Source organism: Amphibalanus amphitrite, unplaced genomic scaffold (assembly GCF_019059575.1).
Source record: "Amphibalanus amphitrite isolate SeventyFive unplaced genomic scaffold, NRLGWU_Aamphi_draft 000292F_arrow, whole genome shotgun sequence".
NCBI classification, from domain to species: Eukaryota; Metazoa; Arthropoda; class Thecostraca; order Balanomorpha; family Balanidae; genus Amphibalanus; species Amphibalanus amphitrite.
In genome coordinates this window covers 2834-27553 of record NW_024881787.1, presented here as the reverse complement: position 1 = coordinate 27553, position 24720 = coordinate 2834, and the positions used below count along the sequence as shown (strand labels likewise).

General features: G+C 44.5%; 1 long non-coding RNA gene across 3 annotated transcripts; it reads left to right on the top strand.

The window, feature by feature from the left end:
• The first annotated feature begins 19937 nt into the window (after positions 1 to 19937).
• LOC122387625 lies at positions 19938 to 23569 on the top strand. 3 transcript variants are annotated; one of them, XR_006257637.1, is made up of 3 exons: positions 19938 to 20219; positions 22041 to 22175; positions 22657 to 23569. It is a non-coding gene; the product is annotated as an uncharacterized LOC122387625 (long non-coding RNA). The 3 variants fall into 3 exon arrangements; XR_006257636.1 differs by lacking the exon at positions 19938 to 20219 and adding an exon at positions 20621 to 20745; XR_006257635.1 differs by lacking the exon at positions 19938 to 20219 and having other exon boundaries at positions 20248 to 22175.
• The last annotated feature ends 1151 nt before the right edge of the window (positions 23570 to 24720 follow it).

The window sequence follows — 24720 nt, the reverse complement described above, 5'->3', positions numbered from 1 at the left end:
GGCCGTTCGCCGAATTTATAATGAACGAACATGATCGCCAAACAGTCGCCGAGTCGCCGCCGACATGTCGCTGCGTGCACCGACTTGTTGCCAAGGTATCGCCGACTATTCGCAACAGATTCGCCATTCATTCGCAATATTCGCCAAATCATGGATCAACTTCGACCCGCGCACGATTAGGGGGCCCCCACCCGTTTTCTTCAAATCGGGCTCTGTCGGCGAACTGTTCGCCTCTGTCGGTCAACTGTTCGCCGATTTCCTACACGACGTGATTCGGCGGCAGGGTCGTGGCCAAAATTCGGCAGTGTAACACGGCCAAGAGGTGACCGAAACGGCGCCAGGATAACCTGAACGCACGCTGACCAGGAACGTTCGATCTGTCTGGTCCAAGATCAGTCCACAGAAGCTAGACATTCACATGTTGATGTCTGTTGTCCCGGACCGTATGCTTGCCCGCATCAGGGAGAAGGTGGGATGCATCTGTAAGAAAAGCGCGCCTCTCATGTTTGTTATTTTCATGAAATTGACGCTGGAAAGGTGTGACATTATTTTTGGGACACCCTGTATATCGAGTATACCCTGTATATGTGCTGGCCGCTGTCTGCGTTGTGCAACCTGGATGGAGGGTGCTACGTAAACCTGGATACGTAACCTACGTAAACTGGATGCTGCGTAAAAGAAAATATACGTCAAAGTCTTAGGTTGGAAAAAATACCTGGCGCCTTTCGAAGTATTTACGACACGACAAAAGCTCTTTCCTTTCTTTCGATAAAATGCATATTTGCTAATTTTATTATCTTTTTTTAGTCACCAAGTTCGTCATCGCACCTGAAAATTTGACAAAAAGGTGTTTTCTGGTTTACTTTCCTTCTACATACCTCCTATGTACAGCAACGCATGAATAATGAAGGTAATATGATTTTGGGCCCTTTGAGACACTTGGGGCCCTTTTCCAGAGGTCGAAAAACTGCCCATCCCTCCAACCGGTGTTGGAGCAAATAATTGACCGAATATCAATGCAAACGGAAAATAATCGATCACCAATGTAAAACACAGAATATTTTACCTGCATGGCCATTCCTTGCATCCATGTGCAATTTCAAGCCTCAGCCAATGATCCACTGTGAGTACCTTCTAACCGACCCACGGCCTGGCTGACTTGCTCCCAGTTGCTTCCATCTTCCTGAAGCAAGTCGGTGTCAAAAAGGCTGCTTTTCCCGTTATCGCGAACGGGATTTCGCCCTTACAGCAGTTGTAGAAGGTGGCAGTTTTTTAGAGCGTGCAGTACGTGGAATAGATGTCGCTGCGGTCCGGCAGCGATATCCAGCGACATCTACGCGCCGAACAGTAAGAACTCAGAAGCACGGGCACGTCATGAACTCTTGCACGCCTTTGTTTCAGCGCATTGAAGCTGTCTGGCGCTAACGGTATTGGTGCTCAGTGTCCATGGAAACGCGAGAGGGATTCAAGCTCTTGACCCGTGCTTTAGGCTGTCACGCTGTACAACAAATCATTTTTCTTGTGAAGCAAATTTTAGGTCGGTTGGAGAAAGTCTAACTGTTTTTTCGACCTCTGCCCTTTTCCTTGGGGCCCCTCAAGGCCTAGTCCCCCCGCCTCTGAAATCATTTCTCCAGCCTTGTCCAGAGTGCCTGGCCCTTCCAATTCATCGTGAAGGCTACGAAGTATAGATGGCATAAATTTTAGCTCGAATTATATCATCGAATCTGATTCCCTATACCTTAACTCATTAACGACGATAATTCCGTGGGCAAATTTCGGCAGTTTTTCTTGATGCCCTGTGCTTCTACATGCACTAGAAATGCACATACGGTGTATTGAAAAATAAAAATATTTTTAGCATATATTTCTGGACTGGCAACTATAGTTGCCACTTGGCGTTGGCGTAGTCAAAAATTGCCGCTATCGTAACTTTTCATTAAACAAATACTAATCGCCGGGATGCATTGAATCTATTTATGTCCCAACTTATCCCCCACGAGCCTTAATCCAATTTCCAAACAGAAAAAAGTGGTTACGCCACTTCAATATAAATTTTTAATAAGATAATTACGTCTAAGTAGTGGAATCTACACTATGCCCTATGGTATAAGCCTGTAGCCTGTGCCCAAAGCAGCTGCAGTCCTTGGTATCCAGGAAACACAGTTCATTTATCCATCAATAAGTGTTTTTCTGTACCAAAGCAGCTGCTCTTTACCAGTCCTTTTTAACCATTTATCTTGACATGCATAAATAAAATCTGCTCGAAAACAATTCAACAAAGAATGCATATTATCTCATACGTAGTTCTCACCAGATCCCTATTTACTCGTACATGGTTGATGGCAGGTATACCGTCCTATCACAAAACTTTCTACCGGGTATGATACATTTGTAAAAATTCGGGGTACAAAGCAACTCGATTATTCATGCCTATTTGCGAGCACGCTGATTACAGGCCTACCGGAGCCATGGAATTGTATAGTATATTTCTGATTCCCTCATACGTACGTACTTCTGCTGTCCTTACCTAACCAGTAAATCCGTTCGCCTTCGAATGTTTTTTAGACTGTTCGGACGAGAGTCTGGACAAATTGGATCCCTTTCGTGATCACGACTCGAGCACACACTGGCGGTTGTACTTCAGAATAAGAAGGGGGATATGTTGATTGACGAGTAAAAGTGGTGTAAGTACAAGGCGACCACCACTACTTGCACTTGAACATATTCCACGTGTCATAAAAATATAGTTCAATTTCATCTAGTTTAGGACAACTGAACAGGCCCACATATTTTCTACCACCTGAATCCCCATTTCCTCGTTTCCAGCTGGCAGTGCCAGGAATCAGCACTGCCCCAAGTCAGGCGATGTCTCGCCTTTGGTTCACAATTTTCATTCAGTCCCATGAGACAACATCAGCTACGTGATCGTAACCTAAAGTTTCGTGTGCTGTTATCCTCGCACGAAACCCAAAGCACAAAGCCGCCTCCACCGTCTCATTCAGCTGAATCACCAGCATCTGCTGTGAAAGTTCAGATAGCAAGCAGCTTCATCGGAATCAATTCGGTATCACGACTGTGTCAAGGTCATAATCGGCGTCAATGGGAGCTCAGCGGAGGAGGTGGGGGAGCTTTCGTTTATGGGTCCCTGTTTGTAAACGTCATACAGCGTCTTTACGATGCTAAAAACTTAATTTGTTGATGCAAATAGGCTTAATACCTACGTGCCCCTCCAAATTGAAACACGAGCTGGTCACACGATTTAGCATCATGGCACGGTGCCTGCAGATGAGCATGCCTGAGTTTGGTTATGCATACTGCAAGTGGCGCGACTAACGAACGCTAGGAAAAACCAGCAAAGCATAGTCTTCGACATAGAAAGCGAGAGCGACTCTGGTTTATCCAGAAAGGTGATAGGTGATATCACACGCAGCAGGGTTTGAAAATTCTCGTACCTAAACTTCTCGGATTTCGGTTTGTTATAAATGCATTACTGTGCAATCGTAGGCAATCTTTATCGTATAAATGCCGTTTTAGTTCTCTTTCTTTACAAAGAAAACGAAACAAAATCGGGCAAGTCGGACTCTGTGAGCTATGAATGTCCGTAATGTTTCCTGCATCCGCCAGTGGAGGAACAGGGAAAGAGAGCGAGAGAGAGAGAGAGAGAGAGAGAGAGAGAGAGAGAGAGAGAGAGAGAGAGAGAGAGAGAGAGAGAGAGAGAGAGAGGAAAGAGAAAGCGAGATTGCATCCCATTCCACAAAAATATCTTCAGTAGATGATAAACATAAACAGATTTAACAATGTCGAGAATAGACCAAGAAAACAATGGATGGGGGTAGGGTTCACTATGGTAATGTATAGACATGCATGTATTTTTTAATTAATTTCTGCCTTAATTGTTAATTTATTTGCAAAAGTCCATGTAACTATGTCCCAAGGTATACACGGGGACAGTCTGGTTGAATAACATATGTTTCGTTACAGTATATCCGTAAATACAACTATTTAACTATGAACCGCTCATATTTTTGACTACGCCAACGCCGAGTGGCAACTATAGTTGCCAAGTACAAATCTAGTACAAATAACTACAAATGAGTAGAGTGCTTTCAAGTTTTGAGACACTGGTAGCCTGCCTACATCCTTTCTGGATCAAAATAAGCCGAAAATGCTCGGAAATACCGGACACTCTGGAAAAACAGCGTCGTTTTCTTCGGGACCGTCAAGCCAATATGGCGGCCGTCTCTGCAACGTCTGACTATTTCTTGATTTGTGAAGCATGTTGCGCACAGGACGTGACTAAAACCGTCTGATCATGATGAGAAGGGACTATGCTGATTAGGCATCCCACAAATGCTGTTCTGACGTCATTAACTTGCCTTCAGCAGTAGGTTTTTGTAGATGGCAACTATAGTTGCCACTCGGCGTTAATGAGTTAAGCATTGTAATGACTGGATTTGACCACAGAATGGTGCACTGAAGTTACTGAGTAAGTACACAATTACGGAAAAGACTTGCATCACGACGATGAACAGAACTTATGACTCTGCTCTCTATGTGAGTCAAGACTGACATGCTATAGCATGCTATACTTGCTCAAACTTCCTGCATACATACTTGCTTGTGTACACTTCCTGAAATGAATGATTGCTGATATCCCAGACTGCAAGAATGGCAATGCATAGTCATCGTAGTCAAGCATTCACGTTACGTAGTAAATGGGTCTCAGGCAAATGGTATTTCACGGTGAATTTTGAGTCGTGTGAAAATGCATTATGAAGTAAATTTAACGATGACATTGTGCAACGATATAGTTACAGAAACCTTTAAAAGGAGGCTGGCGAAACGTTAAGCGAACGGGACGCTCTATGCTAGTAGCTATGTAGTATGTACTACATTGTTAATTTTGAGCTCAGCCCCATCGGCAAAACGATTAGTGTCTTTCACTATGATTTGAATGATAGATAAATACAGATATCCAGATAAGATATAAATATATAATATGAATATCATATAATATAAGCAGCTAAATACTAATATCCAGAGAAAAGTATGCCCAGTTGCACGTTGAGATTGTATTTGATGCTCATTGTTTTCACGCCTATACATCAGTTGTTATCTGTCCGGATCCCCTAATCTGCAGCATCTCTGAACGTTTACGTATCCGGACCTATCGGTTTCCACATGCGGGGAGGGGGGCACGTACGACCCCGTCATCGTTTCCCCCATCAACCCGCGCCCCGCTGGGGGGCAGAATCTGCCCCCTCCCGTTTTTCGCCAATAACTTCTAAACGCGTTACGCCAGCGACGTCAAACTTTCAGTACCCTATCATTATTCATTTATCAATTTGACACGTTCCCTGAAAATCTGAGCGAAATCCGTCGGAAAATGTTTGAGAAAATGACGTCTTAGTGACGTCATGTTCGCCATTTTCGCCTCAAAAACGGCAAAATTTCAAACGCCGCTAACATCTTCGTTTTTAAAGTAATCAAGACGTAAAAAAATGTTATACGTGATTCTACTTTGTCTATCAAATGGCTATCTCGGTTTTTAAATTTTGGATTTTGGCCCAATTTTTTTTTCTTAAAAAAACTGACTTTTTTGGGAAAATAATTATAAATTCCAAAATTTTGAGTGTATCGATAAAACCGGAATATCTGTCAGAAAACTGGTCTATGTGCACCTACATACAAATTTTCAGAAGAATCGGTTAAAAAATGTGGGAGTTATTCAAAATTTTATGACGTCACGACACAATTTTTTTTGAAAAATGAATTTTTTGGAAGTTCTAGAGTCTAGACCTCTTACGGAAACAAAAATAGCACCATTCGATTCGCCGTGAAAAACTACATCAGATATACACCTTTTTGGCCTTAACAACCAACTTCAAAATTTGACCTCACTTGACCTGACCTTGACCTGACCTCGACCTGAAATTCATCCAGAGGTGGCCCATATCACTTATTGAGTGTGCCTATTGAATTCTATGAATAAAATGACCCATAAAACATGTGTCGCACATGCCCTTTTCTATATTTTGTTTTTGGTGACCTGACCTGACCTTGACCTTTGAATGATATTGTATGCAACGAATATTGTCTTGGTAGCCTAAGAACACGTTTTGGGCAATCAGTCTCGGTCCATTCTTCGGCAACTACGGTGCAAGGCCGATAATGTAGAAACTTGCATTTTGTACCCTTGACCTGACCTTGACCTGACCTCTGACCTACTTAAGGAAAAAAGATTGAGCTTTCGATTACCGTTTTCCCCGTCTTTCTACGACCATCGGTTCGGAAGTTAGACAGGGGGTGGGGCAGAATCTGCCCCCCCCCCCAGCAGGGCGCGTTTGGCTGAATAGCCCAGCGGGGCGCGGGTTAAGCTAGAACTTTGGTACCAAAAATGGCCATGTGCGCCGTTACGAAGCCCAGCCATTTGTACCCGATGTTAAGGCATCAGGCTAGTCGCCGACCTCTAAAGTCATGTCAAACGCTCCAAGCTAAAGTTCGGTTTTTGGTGAATAACTGACCCAAAAATTGCCACAGTCACGATTTTGACACCATAATATTCTCCCTGCTCAGAACACGTCAAATGGTTCAGTTTAGTGAGCTGACCTGACTTTTCTGCTTGAGGACGAGCTGATCTACCGAAGATCAGCTTAGTGCGTTGACCTCAGGTCAAGGGCACTAAGGTCACAAAGCTGGTCAAAATAATTCATGCGGCATATCCTTTGATCTTGCAGGTCTTTCTGAGTCCATTGGTGGCTTTTCCAACTGGCTAGCTCAAATCGTTTTGGAGTCATGATGGGAAAAGTTAGATGACCTTAGTGACGTGTAAGTGCAGACGGCTCCTTCCAAGTTCCAATCCATTCCCTTCTGTTCTATCTCTCATCCCATGTCCAACAGCGTATTTACAAATTGCAACCGAGCTCCGCCGTGGGGTAAGGTGGGCAGGGGTTTTCGCACTACGGCTGCGGTTGAACTACCGTCTGTGGTAGAAACTTCAGGACGATGGCGCGTTTCATACGAAATGTGGCGCAATGTTTGTTTGCTTCCGAACTTGTACTGTTATTGCTGTGAACTCTTGAAGTGGGAGTGTTTCAATAACAATTTGTGGATTATTTGAGTTTCTTTATATAAACATAGAATAGTATTATGAAACATTGTGTGGAAACTGCAAATACTGATATGATCAAATACCTAGTTTGGGAATTGATACACATTTTATAGATTTGTCTGGCAAATGGTGTAACAAACCTCAAGCCTATCATGATCTGAAGCTGTTGTAACAAATCAAAATTGCTTTGATGTTACATAGTACCTTGTTGGAAAGTCTGGAGCATGGTTCAAGATGATGTGTAAAAATTCAAGATTTGTGGGAAAGCTTGTGACTGAAGAACGAAAACAGTTCTATATGATGGCTCAATCAAACATGGAAATGGACAACAAAAGTAGAGTTTCAACATTCCAGCATGTGAGGATAACTTCAGAAATTCATAATTCTTGTAGTATTGCATTCTTCTTATGTACAGTTATAGGTTTTGCTAGGGTATTTGAAATTAATTGTGTCAGTTGAGATATAGATGGATTGCGGACAAATTTTAGAATCGTTGCATGGTAGCTAGGTATAAGGTACTTGTTCGGTAAAAAGGTATGTGATGAATGCCATGAGAAGGTTTTTTTATGATTTAATATATGGTCGTTGTTGTACCTACAAAAATGCAAGCTTACTAGCAACTGCTCATTTATTAGCATATAAACACACATTAAAGCAAATTCAAAAACTTGACCTTTCCGAAATCACACCTCGGTCAGACTGAGGGACACGATTCGCGCGCCGTCACAGCCCCGTGCACGAAAACTAGCAACTTTTAAAACTAGCAACTAGTTTCTGAATCAAATCGAAAGTGTTTGCCATGAATGTTAATATGTACCTGCAAAGTATGTTAATAAATTTGTGTGATGTTGACCAGAGAGCTTTATCATCTGGGCATTTATGTCGCTTCTTACATTAGGTGTTAAGCATAGTAATTACGGATGAACTTTGTGCCAATATCTTCAATGCACAATGTATGTAGCATGTCTACAACCCTCACTGATCCTGCTATAGCTATAGGCATTTGGCACCAGCAAGACCAAGGGCATGAACTTCACAGTTGCTCAACCTTTTGTCATGTAACACCAGTCACTTTTTTATAGTGCACATAGCAGTGCACACAACAATGTGCAGAAGGCCTACACAAAAACAACATGATTAGTGTGCACTATGCACAGGATTGTACCCTGATTATTTGAATATTTTGATCACTCAACAGGCAACAGTCAGGAGATAACTATTAAATATCACATTTATTATACATCACTTGTCAAACAAGAGCATGATGATTGATGACACACCTTTTGACAAGCAATCATGGTAGTATTCCAATAAGTTGGACAGCCATCTCCCTGGGCGTCATTTTTTCCAGGAAGGTACCTCTGCAGGTGTTGTGGTAGGCCTAGGTTGAATTGGGTCAAGTTAGGCGAAGTAAGGTGGTTATGACCCGGTCAGACCGTAAGGCCTGGTCAGGTTGATTTTTGTTTTGTGTTTTTGTCCCTTATATTTTGCCCCATAGGCAAGGGTGGAGCTTTTCCAGGGAAGGTGGTGGAGCATGATTGGAGGCGCTCCACCAGACGGCATAGGAGGGCACGGTTTCTGAACGCGCACTGATGCCTGATTCAAGCCACGCTGTCTTCATGCGTGGCGGCGCGCTACTTAAAAGTCCCTAAAAGAACGGGAAGTGATGCCGATAGAACCTTCAATCATTCTGGGCTAACGCTTATTACTTGGAAAAAGTCGCGATCCCATTTCAATCGAAAACCTGTGGGCTCTTGTTTAGCAGGAGGTAATGAAGAGCCACCCGCCACTGCTCAACCGCAGGCACAGGTTTAGACGGCGTTGGTCCGCATCAAAGCCAGTGTGCTGGAAAATCCATTGGCTGAAATGCTCCAGAACATTCGCCACTGTGTGGGTTCCTCACTTCCTCTCTGACTGTCCCTTGAAACCACTCCAAAGATATGCAGAAACCAACGCGGTGAGTAAATGAGGTGAGTAAAGTGTGTTTTTTATGAAAGGTGGCTACAAGCTCAGTTAAAAGAAAAAGTACCAGATTGTTTTGCTTTTACAGCGGGAAGAAAGGTGTCCGGATAATGTCGTTACACCCCTGTGATGTTGTTCAAATGGTTGCTAAATTCGAAATCAGCTCCAAAAACTAGCCTAGAAACATGTAAAACTCGAAAAAGTGAACCGAGGTCATCAAAGGTCATTGAGCTGACCTGACCTTCAGGTGACCTTGACACCCACCCTAATGCATGGGACCAGCATCATCATATCACATGTTTCAAGGCTTGAAACCACGTGAAGACTGCAACCGCGCGGCTAATGCGAGCCGACATACGCCGAATCGCGATTCGGGCCAAACATGGTCTCGAGAAATAGGTCACAGGTCAAAGGTCATTTGGGTCAGGGTCATGACATTTTCAGGGTAGGTGTAAAATTGATAAAATCGGGGGTATTGAAAGTTTCGTCGCGATCGGACGGTTTTTACGCGAGTTACTCACGAATAACCGATAAAGCGCACCCAAATAGGCAGAAATATGCACATGCGATATCCTATACTGCGAAAAAAGGTGCATCATTTTTGAACGTCGCGGACAAATTGTAATTACCCTAAGCTCAGGCAGATGTATGGTAGAAAATCTACCAAGTGAAATACACTACGGCGGAAAAAAATACCCTACGGCGGAGCTCGGTTGCAATTTGTAAATACGCTGTCCAACATGTCCAGCTCGTGGCGACCTCTACATTGTAGCCACGAGCTGTTGGTTGGTTCTGGTTGCTAGTTTACTTTCTAGATGGCGCTGCTAGTAACGTTGTGGATAGTGGTGAACGGTGTAGAGTGAATTTTCGGACATGTTTTCATTCGGTCATCTCAAAGTCGTTGATGTGTCAAGAAGGATGAGAGGGACACGTGAGAGAGCATTGTTGTTTCGCATTCTCGTAGTTGGAAAGGAAACAGATCTCGGTAAGCATTATGTTTATCATTTTGCATGTATAATTATACCGTCGGCGTGCCTTAGATGAGCCAGATGAATGTTAAACATGTCAAAGGCCGTGATGAAATGCCATATTTATTTTTGTGGCGTATATGGCGCACTTGCCAGATATTATTGTGAACTGGAAATTAGTTGTATTTGTTATTATGCGAAAACATATGATATATTCGTTGTGGTGGGGGCGCTACTGGCTCGTTGTTGGCTGAGGCGAGCCACTGATTGTTTTTTGTTTGTGTGTTCGGTACAGAAACAAAGCGTCTGACCACCGAGTGAAGCTGAGACAAATACATCACCGATGGCGGACCGGTCATGAGACTGTTATGTACTGGAGGAGGAGGATACGAGGACGTGGGGCAACAATATGACGTCATATATGACGTAACACAAAGTCAACAATGCAAATATTTTGCATCGTACCGGGCTTCTCAAAAAAGTTAGACGGATTTCTTTTGCGAATAGAGGACCCCTAACAACATTTAAGCAAAATCAATGCACGTGGAAAAACGGAGAATTTTTCGTAGATTTATATGACACCATGATTTGAGCTTAAAAAATGAAGCCGTGGTCTTAGGAAGTAAAAGCAAAACTCGTGAAATTATGCTTTCCCAGACTAGGTCGGTCGGTTCGACACCACGGAAGATTCGCAAACACTTTAGGGCAAAGAGAGCAACATCTTGAAACAAAATTTTCCACATTATTGACAAGTTTCTGGCTCGAGGAAGTGTTAACAATAGGTTCACGCAATTCAAGGAACACAGCGGCGGCCATAAACCCAATCAAAGGCTCACGGCGAACACCACTCGTGTGAGAGATGCGCTACTCAGACTGTCAATGGTCAGCGATATCGGGTTGCTCTGGCGACGTTTTGGAGGGTTCTGCAATTGCAGGATGAGCAGAGATCCGGAAACGCTTAAGATCCAATGGTTCCAGCAAGACGGTGCCACGCCAATACCGCTAAAGAAAACCGGGGGGGGGGGGGGGGGCTGTGGGAGCGCTTCGGGCGGCGCGTGATCTCGAGGTTCGAAACACGCCCGTGGTAGGCGAATTCTCCAAACGTAACCCCACCGGACTTTTTCCTATAGGACCACCTCATGTCCCAGGTGTACCGAAACCACCCAAAAAGTTCCGAACATCATAAGGATGCAGTGAAGTCAGCGGTGTGCCGTCTGCAGCTTGCCGTGGGTCGTGCTGCAGCAGAGGTCGCACTGCGCCGGGCTAAACTGTGTATCGAGCAAAAAGGGAATCATCTCGAACATAACCTCGGCGCGGCTCAGAAAGGCGACTGCCGAGGATCGAAATCCCCTCAAACGAAATGTCTTTGATGAGGCTTTTAGGTGATACCCACGGTCCATGCCCACGGTATATAGAGAACTAGGTAAAACCGGTTTGCCGCCACAGCACTAAGGTATTTTGACCACTTTCTTCAGCTGGCCATTAAGAGCCAAAAACGAAAAGTAGCCCATATATTTGGCTTATAATAATTACACACATATTAATTTAGAGGGCATTATCACAGAGGAACCGACGAGTAAATCTGTGTGATAATAAAGAAAATAAAATCAAGCAATTTGCACCATTTTTCCCAATAATTTATTTAACGCTACGGAGTCACGGACGTTCATTGCATCTGAATTTCATTTTGTGTCTTCAAATAATAAAATTAATAGTAGATCTACACAAATATCCACAATATTTGTGGATATTTGTGTTCAATTTCTTTATTTATTCAATTTCTAGGAAAATCCCGACATTCAAAATTCATGCCCGACATTCAAAATTCATGCCCGACATTCAAAAATAATCAAAGAAGCATAAATTAGAGCTGCAGTTCTACCAGGTCCCCGCAGCACACCTCACACGAGCTGTCTCAAAAACAAAAGGAAGTGGCGATCTATAAAAAATACGAAAAAATGCAGAATTGACTATGAGTTGGCGAATTCCTGATACGAAGTCAAACTTGAAACGTACTCATTTTTGGCTCCTAACATGAAAGTTTGCATTTACCTGGTACTCTACTTTGAACAAAATCGCACATTTTTTGGAAATTTAAACGTAATTGTTATTAAATTGTACCTTTTCTGAAAGAGCAAAAAATTTTACAATTAATGTATCTAAAAAATGGATATCAATCTATGAAAGATCACAAAATTCACGTCTGAAGTATGTCACTGTTTCCTTCGCGTTGGGTGACGCATTCACATTGTCTGGATGATTACTCGAAAACAAGAGAGAGAGTCGCGATCTATTGGAAGATGGAAAATGTACAGAATCGTTGGAGGTGAGCTATGGCTAGTTTGAGCATAATTATGAATATTATGATGGTAGAAAATGACCTTATGCTCATGATACAATGAAATGATATTAAAATAAGTCCAAAAAGTATTATGATATATTTCGACTTGCGTCGTCTTCAGAATGTACATTTTCAGAATTGTCGACGAGCAAATTCAAATTGTTAAAATTACATTTCAGAACTGCTTGGTATTTGATTTTGGATATCAGTTCTACTAAAAATGCCTAAACCGAAAAGATGTGCATGCCCAAACCACCATCACCAGCATAACCCTAAGTACTCGGGCTATGTTTGATGTTTCGTTGAAAAGCAACACTGTAAAGAAATGGATGTTGGATGCATTGAAAATAACCTCTGGTCGCGGACCTGGATATGTTTGCAACAGCTGCATCGAGTTTGTGAAGGCACATCGTGACGTGCGAGGTGTCAGTGTGGAAATGTAAGCATTATTTTTGTTATTTTTTGACAGACCTAGATATTTAATTTTATATCCTTTTGTACACCAGCTAATGATTGTCACCAACAGCTTTCTGTGGCTTTTAATATAAAAAACAAAAGTAAAATAAAAATAAAATTATAATATAAAAATAAAAGCCATATAAAAATACAAGTAATAGCATAATAGCCAGCCTGTTGTGGAGTATCTGCCAAAGCAAATAGATAAAAAAAAACCTGCTCGCGACCTTATAAATTGCAGCCTTAACATCTTTTTGTATTCCACAGCCCAGTACATCATCAAGAGGGAGACAACACTGACAAGCATACAAGGTCTGACTCCGGGCCTGCTGTAAGTGTGGCCAGTCCTTTCCTGGAGCCAGAAGAATTTGAGTAGAGTTGCAGCCAGCAGAAACATGAAGTTCCTTGGACCAGCACCTGGTAACAGATTTGCTTTTCAATATTATTATATTTTGTTATGTCTGAAGGTATATTCATTCAATCATATATATTCAATCATGTAACATGTTTCAATCATGACCATGTGTAACCAATCACTTAAAGGGACTATCCCACCTTCTAAAATGTTGTTAAAACCAGTTAAATTGTGCCCGACTTTATAGATTGGATGACCAGGAACACGGTTCTGGCATTTATTTGTCATTAAACATCTTAGGCTTCCCATATTCCAAACACAAACTTTCAAATATGTGACGTCACAGCCAAAAATTACCTCCTTCCCCAGGCCACATTACTGTCATAAAGCTGATTCTTTTTACTCTGTAAGCACCACAACAAAGTTCAGACCAAGTTTTAAGCGATTTTTTCAACGAGCAAACCCATTTAAATCAGAATGACTAAACGACGTGACGTCACACTAACGGTCGCTCCATGTTGAAGATAGGGCCTTGTACAAGGCCCATTTTCAAATGAAGGGAACGAATTTCTTCAACACCAAGAGGCCGCGGGGGTTGCAACCTAGATAGATAGTGGCGATAGTGGTTTCTGAACCTCGCCGCAAACTTGGCTATCTCAACTCAAACTCCATGTTAAAGGTGGGATAGTCCCTTTAAGCAGTTTTTGTTCATTCATTGAGTGTGTAATCTGCAAATGTTTTGTTCTTGTCAAAAGTCAAATAATGTTTTGCAAATGTTGCAAATGTTTTGACTCCATTATAAAGACGCTTCATGTAAGACTCTTTCCCAAGATGCTGACATGACTGAATACGAGGGGCGTTCAAAAAGTTCTCGGCCCAACCATGAAGGAGTTGGAATTTCGGCCTGCAACGCGGTATGTTCAATGATGTGTTATTGGGATGTCCACTTACGTAGCCATTAGCCAATCTGCCCTGTGATTGGTTCAGGCTGCTAATTAATCGTAACATAGTTTGCCATTCCCGGTCAGAATGGGCGACGCCCAGAAGAGAATAGTGATTTGGTTCATGTATTGCAGAAAAATGCACCAAACGTTATTCACGAAAAGCTAGTGCCAACACATGTTGAGGTTCGTCTTTCTTACAGTAGCGTCAAGAAGTGGGCAATTCTGTTCAATTTTGGTCAACAGATCATTGATGGTCACCCCCTGAGTGGCCAGCCATCAACAGCATTGACTCAAGAAAAATGAAAAATAAGCACTTCTTTGTGAAAAATGACAAATGTTCTGGTCTGGAACAACGCAGCAGAAGCGGAGATGTCTATCAGGTTCCTCAAAGCCATTCTTTTACAGCGTTTTAATATGTTTAAGATCTCTGCAAGATGCATCCCCCGTTTGCTGACTCCAGAGGAAAGGGAAACTCGAAAGGAGGCGTAACGCGAAAATTTTGGCCCCTATATCGAAGATCCAAAAGAGGTCATTGAACTACTTGTTACCGTGGAGGGATTGTGGGTGGCACACGTTGACCCTAAGGGCGTGACTGAGTTGCGCAAGTGGAAGCACACTGAGTAAAGGCCACCAAATGTGTGCGACGTGTTTAAGTCAGTCGGCAAGGTGACAGTGGTTGCATTTTGGGATGCTGACGGGGCTCTGCTCGTCAACTTTCTAAAACAGAGGCGCACAATTGGTGATGAATACTAAACCTCCCTTCGATAACAGTAGCGAGCAGCAGATATCGAGGAGAGACTGGGGAAGCTGATGACTAAAAGTGTGCGCCTGATCCAGGACCACGCACCAGCACACATGAGCAGGGTGACGATCAGCGAAGCAGTGAGCTGTGGCTTCGAGTTGTTGTCACAGCCACTTTTTTCTCCGTACCTTGCAACCTCTGGTTGCCACCTCTTCCTCAACATAAGGAAATTGCTTAGCAGTGGCAGCCTCGCTGACAGCAAGGAGACAAAAGCAGCCGTCTTGGACGTGCCAGATGGGTCCAAAACCCACTTGGCTATGGAGACCCTGGGGCCTCTCGCGAAGCGCTGCGCGAAATGTTTTTGTCTTAACGCTGGTTATTTGACTAAATGAACATTTTTGGTCTAATAAGTCGACGTCGTATCTCTGCTCCTTCATGGTCAGGCCGAGAACTTTTTGAACGCCCCTCGTACTGTTGTTCACTATCCATGCAATGTCCTAATGACAGAAGTTTCCAACGATGATAATTCTATAACATTTGACTTCCACTACCCTCAGCCAACCTACTGATAATGGTCCAGCGAGCCCTCCTGGTCCAGCTCCAGAACCTGTGTCTAAAGACAAAGAGCGTAGCCGCCTTCACTGCACAATCCTCCGGTAAAGCAGCATTGCTTGAATAATGCTTCTCTTGGTTTCCTCTTCACTAGGTTTCTTGCTTCAGCCAAATGACCTTTTCAATATTCAACAGTTTAACCCGGCAGTTGCTGGGGTATTTCGCCACCCACCGTTTGCTGGGGGGGGGGGGGGCGTTAAACGCCCCCAGCCGATAACTCGAGAACCAATAGGCGCAGCGAAACGAACGAGGCGGCAAACGAAAGAGCGCGACGAGACGCTTCAGATGAGTACTTTTAAGTTGAATTTTGAGGTCACAGGTCGGGTCAAGGTCAGGTCAAACACCTGAAATCGGGCTTTCAGTAGCATGGACTTCAGGGCTTCGCAATGGGCGCCTCTCGTCATAAACTCTGTCAAAACGGTGCACAATCCATCATATAAGGCCTACAGGGTGTCCCAGAATTACCCAGACTCGTATTTTACAATAAAAATCGTCGCTGTACCGTAATGAACAAAGTTGTAGGCGTAATACTTTTATGCTACGTCCCTAAGCGACTGACCTTGAGAGCCACGCCATCCCGGGGTCGGGTCGTGACCTCGGCTAGTGTCTGGGCGAGGTCAACGGTGGGCAGCTGCTTTTTGTTTCCCTGCCAAGCTCCACACAGGCAATTATGGGCAAAGAGTACAGCCCTGCGCTCCGAAACAGGGCTGTTGGCATGGTTTTTGCCGGACAGTTTCCCAAAAGTGTCGGGAAGCAGCTGGGCATCAGTCGAGCCCAACTTCACGTGTGGTTGCGGCGTGCTAAAGCGGGAGAAGAGCTGGTCAACAAGCCCGGTCGCGGCCGAAAACCATCCCTGCACCCGGTCGCGAAGAGAGTTATGGCGTTAGCGGCTAACAAGCGACATCAATCAACACGGAAACTGGCCTTCCGACTAACCAGGGCTGGCTACACGACTTCGAAGTCATCTGTGTACCGTCACCTCCGCGGAAACTTGGGATTGCGAGCCTTCAAACTGCAAAAACGGCCAAAATTAACAGAGAAACAGCGCATGCATCGTTTGAAATTCGCCAAGGATCACAAGAAATGGACCGAAAACGACTGGAAACGCGTGATGTGGTCAGATGAACCCTTTTGAACTTTTCCACGCCCCTAATCGCCAAAACGACCGCGTATGGGCGTCAGATAGTGCAAACGTCCCAGCGTTAGAAACCGTCAAGAACCCACAAAAAGTGCATGTGTGGGGCATGATGAGTCACTGTGCTCTTTCTGATCTGGACGTGGTGCCTCCCAACACCACCATAAACGGCCAGTACTACCGCGAGAACATCTTGGCGAAAGAGGGACTTGACGCCGTGAACCGGACGGCCACAAACGGTTCAATTTTGGAAAGAAAACTGGTGGAGAATCAGGATGAAGCCATCTTCATGCAGGACGGTGCGCCACCGCACACCGCCAAAGCAACCCAGCAGTGGTGCAGGGAGAACTTGCCAGGATTTTGGGAGAAGGATGTATGGCCAGGAAATAGTCCGGACTTAAATCCGATCGAAAATATCTGCAGCATCATGCAACAAATGCTGGATCAAGAGAAACCTTCCACCAGCATCAGTGGACTCGTGAAGCAGATCAAGCGGGCATGGGCCAACATTCGTCCATCTGTGCTGGCGAACCCAGTCGCCGAAATGCCAAACCGAATGCGTTTCTGCATTGTTGCTAAAGGTGGTTATGTTGGTAAATAAAAACAAAAAACAAGTGTTGTTTTTCATGGAGTTAGACGGCTAAGAAAAGAGTCTGGGTAATTCTGGGACACCCTGTACAAGAGTGTCACCTCCATGTAGGGGTCAGTCAAGCATAGGTCAGGGTCAAGGTCAGGTCAACCGGGTAGGCACATATCCATGAAAATCAAAACTGATATTTGCAGCCTGTGACACATGTTTTATGGGTAATTTTGAGCATAGAACACGATGGTGACATTCATTTTATCATATGTGTACGTGGTTGGCTCAAAAAGTTCAATTTAAGAAATTCATGTATCATGGTCGTGAAGTAGTCACGAGAAATTGCCAAGATTCAGTTCAAGATTTTGGAAAATGCAGAACGACAATCAATAATCGGAGATAGCCATTTGATTGTTCATGGTATTGGCAGTCTAATGGTGTTTACGGCATGTCTATATGTCTGTTCTGTGATTTTATATGATTTTTTGAACATATGCCGTTTTTGGTCGAAAACTCAGAAATTATGACGTCACTAAAACCTCGATATCTCAAAAATTTTCCAACCGATTTTTTGGAAACTTTGTCACAATAAACTTCAATCAATTCCCTACAGGTACTCAAAATTTGGCGCGCCTGCGGCGCGCCGTTTTTATGCTATGGCCCGGGGAAAAAAGTGGGGGCGTTTAACGCCCCCCCCCCAGCAACTCGCGGGTTAAGACAGTTATTCCACAATTGGTGGTAGTTTGATGTTAATTGAAACAGATGTGCAATTCATTTAAGTTATAAAAAGTATTAAGTGGTGTGCTGAGACTGGTGTATAGGCTTGCACTTTGCAATGAACGCTACATTAACTGATTCAGCTGCTTGCTGTTATTCAGATCGCCCGCCAACGGTGGCTTGTCAGCCGACGCCGCTGTCTCACTGGCCATCGGGGAGCCGCCGACCGACGCCGGCCCGCCGGCCAACGCCGGCCAGCCGACCGACAGTGGCTCGCCGACTGACGACGCCGGCTTGACGACACGTCATGCCCTCGACTTTTCGGATCATGACTATGTCACACCTGCCACGCCAAAGCGACCTCACAGGTTAATTGACTTTCTGATGTTATCTAGCAAATGACTACCTGCTATGTTGTTCAGTACCTAGTGACTACAAGTACTTCCAGAGTGAGACTTTTTTGTTGTATTTTTAATGTACTGGACCTTTTTCCTATCATCTTTCTGTATCAAATATTGTAAATCAGTATTGCGCTTTTTAAGTGTAGACGCTTTTTTAAGCGTAGAAAGCCATCGCCATTCACTTAAAACAATTTCCACAGCCATTCCACTCCAAGGAGGGGCAGTGCTGTGTTGAGCTCTGGAACACCAAAGAGACGCTGGAGCACATCGCCGCGGTAAGTACCAGAACCGTGGGCCGTAAGCACCTCTTTTTGGGTTATGCTTTGGATATGATTTATGTCTTATAAATTATATCCAAAGCATAATAAGGCAGGGTTGGTCATAAAAGTATCCTGATGTAAACATTTAGGATGTAATTATCGTTCTAACACAGACAACTGAACTTCAAACAGCAGGACATATTTCACTACTGAATTCCTTGCATTGAATGCCATTTCTTATTCCTGTGGAGACACACTAAATTAACTAGAAGTGTGTTTAATTACATGCACTGTGATGCCACCTGATGCTGATGCCTTTTGCAGAGTTGGTCATGTCCGGACGCCGATGAGATGCCGGCTGTGGAAGGGCGACCTCAGCAACTCGCGCAAAAAACACAAGGCCTTCGTGGCTCGGAAGGCGGCACAGATAGAAAGAAGATAGTAGAAGCAGAAAGAAGAAGATAGATAGCATGCGCCGTGACCATGCCGCGGCAGAGAGAGTGTGGAAGGCGGAGAAGGCCAGCCTGGAAGCCGAGCTGTCTGTGGTGAAGCGTGAGCTCGCCGAGCTGCGCCGTGCTATCGGCGAGGCATTCACCGACACGCAGGTCTCCCGGCTGCAAACCAAGGGCCAAAAGCAATGGACCGAAGAGGACATCGTTCGTGCCCTCTCCATCCGCTGCGTGTCCCTCTGGTGCTACCGGTACCTGAGGGACACGGTATATAGAGTACTAGGTAAAACCGGTTCGAAATTACAACACTAAGGTATTTTGACCACTATTTTCAGCTGACCCTTTAAGCCTAAAAAAGAGAACTAAGCAACAAATTTCAATGAGTTTTATTATTTGTATATATGTTTTTGATTTATGATCAGAGACCACGCCATGTATGAATCTGTGAAGCATTAACGAAAATAAATTGTTGGCTATCTCCGCCATTTCAAAAATTATATATCTTAAGTTGCAAGGATTGTTCATGGACAAAATTAATTTTTCACAATCAAAATTAAAAATTGAAGGACAAAAAGTAATATCAAAGGCCAACTCCCTTTTGTTGAATTTCGAAATTACCATGGTTCTGAGCTGTTCAGCCTACCGGACCAGCCAATGCTCTGCCATGAATTGTCGAGTAACTTCAGTGATGTGGGGCTTACAACATGGTCAAAAAATATCAAAATTGAATTATCTATCAGATTCTGAGCCTTTTGTTGCCTTTTAAAGGTTGGAAACTGTGTTTAGTTGATGTTCAATACATAACCACCATTGCTGTCCATAGTCACCCTGTTCCACTATATGTAATGATTCTCAAAAACTAGATCGATGTGGGGTCTAAATATTTCACTAAAATTAACAGAATCGCTTACATTATAACATATTAAAATGTCAAAACGTAAGAAACGCGGGAACTTTAAAAGATTTACGTCTAATTCTAAAACTTCGAATTTTGAATACAAAACAGTTCTGGACGAAAACATAGCTAGATGGCGAACTAGTCATTGTTGGGCTCACAAAGACCCTTTATTGAAATAAAAATTCAATTTTCTTCCAAAATATGTATGATTTATTGCAGTTTAAGAATTAAAAGATGCATTATTTTGGTCTGGTATGCGTTGGCTTCCTTGCCGCCTAAGGTCACACGGTGAGAGCTAATGGCATATTTATAGAAAACAAGACCGATGTGGGGTCTATTTAAAGCATGATAGTAAACAAAATTGAATTTTGTATCTATTGGTATAGGTTTTTAAACAACATAAACGCGGGAACTTTACGAAACGTGGTATTGAAAACTGCCGACCATAATTATCACCCGCAGTTGCGCGCAGTTTTCTGTACTGCTATCGCTAGCAAACGCCAGCTTTTGTATTTGATTGGTTTAACGGCGTTTCTTTTACTGATTGAGAACACTTTTAAGTTTCAAGCTATTCAGCATGGCTTTGGATTCAACTCAAGGTGCTCCTCAAGGCTATAAACATTTTCAAATTTAATGAATTTTCTTGTTGATTTGTTTTTGAGAGGCCACGGAACAGGAAACGGATTTGAAATGTATTTTAATTGTGAGTTTATCTGTGCCGGGTGGGGTGGATTTGTGTCAAGTTTCTTTTCTGTGGTTAGTTGAGATACAAATCAAAATAGTTTTTATATTGATTTGCCATCGGGATTATTAGGTAGGTACCTATCCTACGAAGTATGTAGTCTACCTGAAGTCAAGTCTATATAAACCCCTCACCCAGATTCGTTTTGGTCCTCTGCTCTCTTGTTTCCATGATCCTGATCCTCTCCTTCTCTTCTGCGTCTCAATCTCCTGCTTCAGGTTGAGACCCTGCTGTGGTTGGCCATTTCGAGTTGTGCTTTTGGAGCTTGCAGCAATGCGTGTTGCAAGTACCTAACTCACCAGAAAAGATGATGCTCTGAGAATTAATAAACAAAAGCCCACAAAGTCCTGTAATTGACAAGTTACATGGATAAGTTTGAGTTATTATATCATTAAAAAAGTCTTGCAATGTGTGTAGCGATCATGAAATACATGCCCTCTGCGGGCTTTGTCCACCTCTCCCAAACATCCACCCTGCTAAGGGTTGGACAGACAACTATCCGATGGGGGAAGCCTGGAGGTTCCCCCAGGGTCCAATCTTATAAAATGTCTTACTATTCTATTCACGGCATTTGGTAACATTTATGGTGATGTCAGTGCTGTCAGTGCTGAGTCTGGGTGACTGAGTCTTCACAACTCACCTCAACCTGGGTGTCTGCCCAGACCAATGTTTCCTCATAATGTCTCCAGGTCTCCACTGCTCTCCTTGCCTGTTTCAGCTGTCTACCCCTGCACGCCTGATTCCTGACTCCCTCTCTCATTCGCTTTACCCAGGTTTTGCCAATGTTCTGAGTGTGCAGTTGCTACTTTTTGGTGCGCACACACCCCAGACTCTCCATCCAATTAACGCCTGAACAGTTGCTGAAAGTGCCTCCCACCAGACTTGCTGAATGGCTACTACTTGCATATGCTATCTGGACTGAAGCTTCCCCAACTAGCTGCCATGGCTCTTGGCAGCTGGGCTTAATAGGTCACAGGTCAAAGTTCATTTGGGTCAGGTTCATAAAATGTCAAGGACATGTGTAAAATTGATCAACTGGAGGGTACTGAAAGTTTCGTCGCAATCGGCGTCTTTTTATGCGAGTTATGAGTTATCCGCGAAAAACCGAGGAGGGGTCCGTTCGACCCCCCCCCCCATACGGGCGAGGGTTAGGCCACATTCGGAAAGTCAAGCTACATCTAGCTAGGCACATCAGCCTATCACGGGCGTTTGACTAGTAAAATATATACATTTGCAGCCTTTTTTGACGTTGAATAAGCTGATTTAGTTATAGGTCGTCGATCGTCATTATGTGCCTGCCGCCGCTTTTGTCGTCTTCATTGTGTGCTTTGTGGTTTTTTAGTTTTGATCATATCATCCTCCATCAGGCTTGTTTCTGGCGGTGGTTCTGGAGACAGCGTGTCGATCCAGCTGTAGAACGTCATCCGGAGTTGGCAGAGTGTGATGGCCAGCCACGCGGCGCGCGTATCGACATTGACCAGAAACTATCACATCATCTCCAGGTCAGTACCTAATTGTGTGAACCAACGCGTCCACAGGTCAGCTGTGTCCCTTTTCGTCACTAGATCAGCGACGTCATGACAATTCTGTGACCCGTCACCGCGTCCTTAGGTGGGTGGCTCGGGAGAACTTTTTGTGTTGCCGGGATGGGATGTCTGCTAATGCAGGTGCCGCTGCAACTTAGTGTCGTGACGTATGATGGGTCTCAGGTTCGGGTTTCGATTTCTCGAGTGAGAAATGTGTGTACAGGCTTATATACTGTTATTATAGCTGAGTGTGCGTCAGGAAACGTTATGAGCTATGAGTCGTGGTCGCCGTGGCTCGTAGTGGTATTTGACGACCGTCGTGACCTGTGACGGTCACCGTGACTGCTATGTGATGGTCGCCGCGGCTGGCATATGACGGCCGCCGTGACTTCTATAACGGCCTTCGTGACTGAAACGTGACGGTCGTCTTGACATGCCGCGACTCGCTGCTTTACAGGTCACTGGTCGAGGGCGCTCGAGCTGACGGTGTCTTCCGACGGCTCCACGGTGACCAGCGCCGCCACCGCCGAGACCATCCGACTCCTGAAATGCTAACGGCCGTGCACGAACAAGAGGCTCTAAGCATCCAGGTGCAAGGCAAGCGCCATGCTCAGAGGTGTCATCCGAAGAAGGCCGCACAGTGCACTTTAGGGTGAGCTCGGGTGTAGTGCGCGCCGACGGATAGGATGAAATGACGGGCCGGCCATCAGATTTCAGTGCGGGGATCAAGATGGTCGGAGCCGATGTGGCTCGGTTGATGGTGTGGCAGGGTTGATTGAGAGTGAAAGCGAGACACCCGGATCTGTAAAGAATGCGCCGATACGGGTCTCGAACGTCGTCTCGCAATTTGTGCTCTGTAATATGACGGCTATGCCGTGGTATCATTCACTCTCGGTGCGCTAATAAATAATAAATAGGACAGAGGCTGGAATTAAGATATTATATTTGGATGTAAGGGGCAGGTTTGGGCCAGCGCTATTTTAGAAATCGTGAGCGTGCTAGTTGCAATCAATCGTGCGCTTCTTGTTGAGCATCTGTGAGCGAGAAAATACTTTCTTTGGAACTTAGCAGTTCGTCGTGAAATATTTGTATCTTTGGAGTAAGTTGTCAGAACATGAATGCATTTTTGGTGTCCACTGCAGCTGCTGTTCTGGAACAGAAACATGCCGAGATCGGCTGTGTTTGTATGTTGTGGCAAAATCAAGCAGCCGTACCATGAATCAAAAGCGATATGTGAATTAAAGTGAATATATTTCACTATTTTTCAGCTTTATCATACAGATCACAGAAATGCGTCAAATACTGATCACACCCGGTTCCAAACAAAAACGCTTGCGATCACTGGAAAATAAATAAACAATAGATACCCATGTGACTGCCTGGCGTGATCCGAGACTCTCTCTCTCTCTCTCTCTCTCTCTCTCTCTCTCTCTCTCTCTCTCTCTCTCTCTCTCTCTCCTCTCTCCTCTCCCTCTCTCTCTCCCTCTCTCCCTCTCTCTCTCTCTCTCACTGTTGTTGCTGACGCACACGGCCGAATCGGCCAAGATGGAGAGCACGGAACTATGCTGGTGACTGGCGGACCAGCGAAAACAGGAAAGGAGATGAAAAGCTCTAGCTCCCGTCTGCGCGCGGAAGGGCGCTGATTGGCGCGGCTCACAGACTCCATTGGCTCATCAGACTGTTGTTGGTTTTCTCCCTCCCCTCCCACAGGCCTAGCCAGGTAGCTTAGTTGTGCGCGGAAGCGAGCGGCCAGAGCGGGGCTAGGCGTCGCCCTCCCAGGTACCGGGCAGTGCAGCTGGACTTGCCGCGGATGGTCCCCCTCTGATCTCGGCACACTCGGCAGAGTGCGGCCGGACACGCCATGGAGTTGCATAGCGTGGATAGGCCGTATGGTGTCGCTGTCGTTATTATAAAAGCGTAAGTAGAAGGTTGAAGCAAGATAGAATGCCATCTTTCTTCGAGCTTTGTTACAAATTATTAGTATTGGCCGTTTCACTACATATAATATCGCAAAGCACAGCTTTATGCGCTGGCTGCAATATATGCGCGTCGGTTGCGGCAGTAATCATCGAAGAAATATATTATTTATGAACGTTTCTTGGTCATAGAATGATAATACATTGCAATGATTACCTGTTGTAAAGAAAACTCCTATACTGCCGCTCTATCGTCCGGAATTATTCGTGTTTGATTACGGTGATTCCGCCACTCTATCAGCTGATTTTTGTTTCCGAGTCACGTGACCAACCGGTGTCTCCCTGCTGAGGGACAAGCTTCACTTCCCTCTGTCTGGGCTCACGACGCTTCGCACCTAGACACGGGCCTTTCAGACTCCACCCGGACTGATGGACTCGACCCCCACCGGACACGATTTGGTAGCCGAGGTCTGTGACGTCAGCTGGGCGTGAAGTTTTCCCTTCACCATAGGCTTTGCACAGCCCCCGTTCACGAGCTCCAGAATTCCTTTACCGTGACGTCACCACGGCGGCAGAATCCTTCACCCTTAGCCATGCATGCAAAT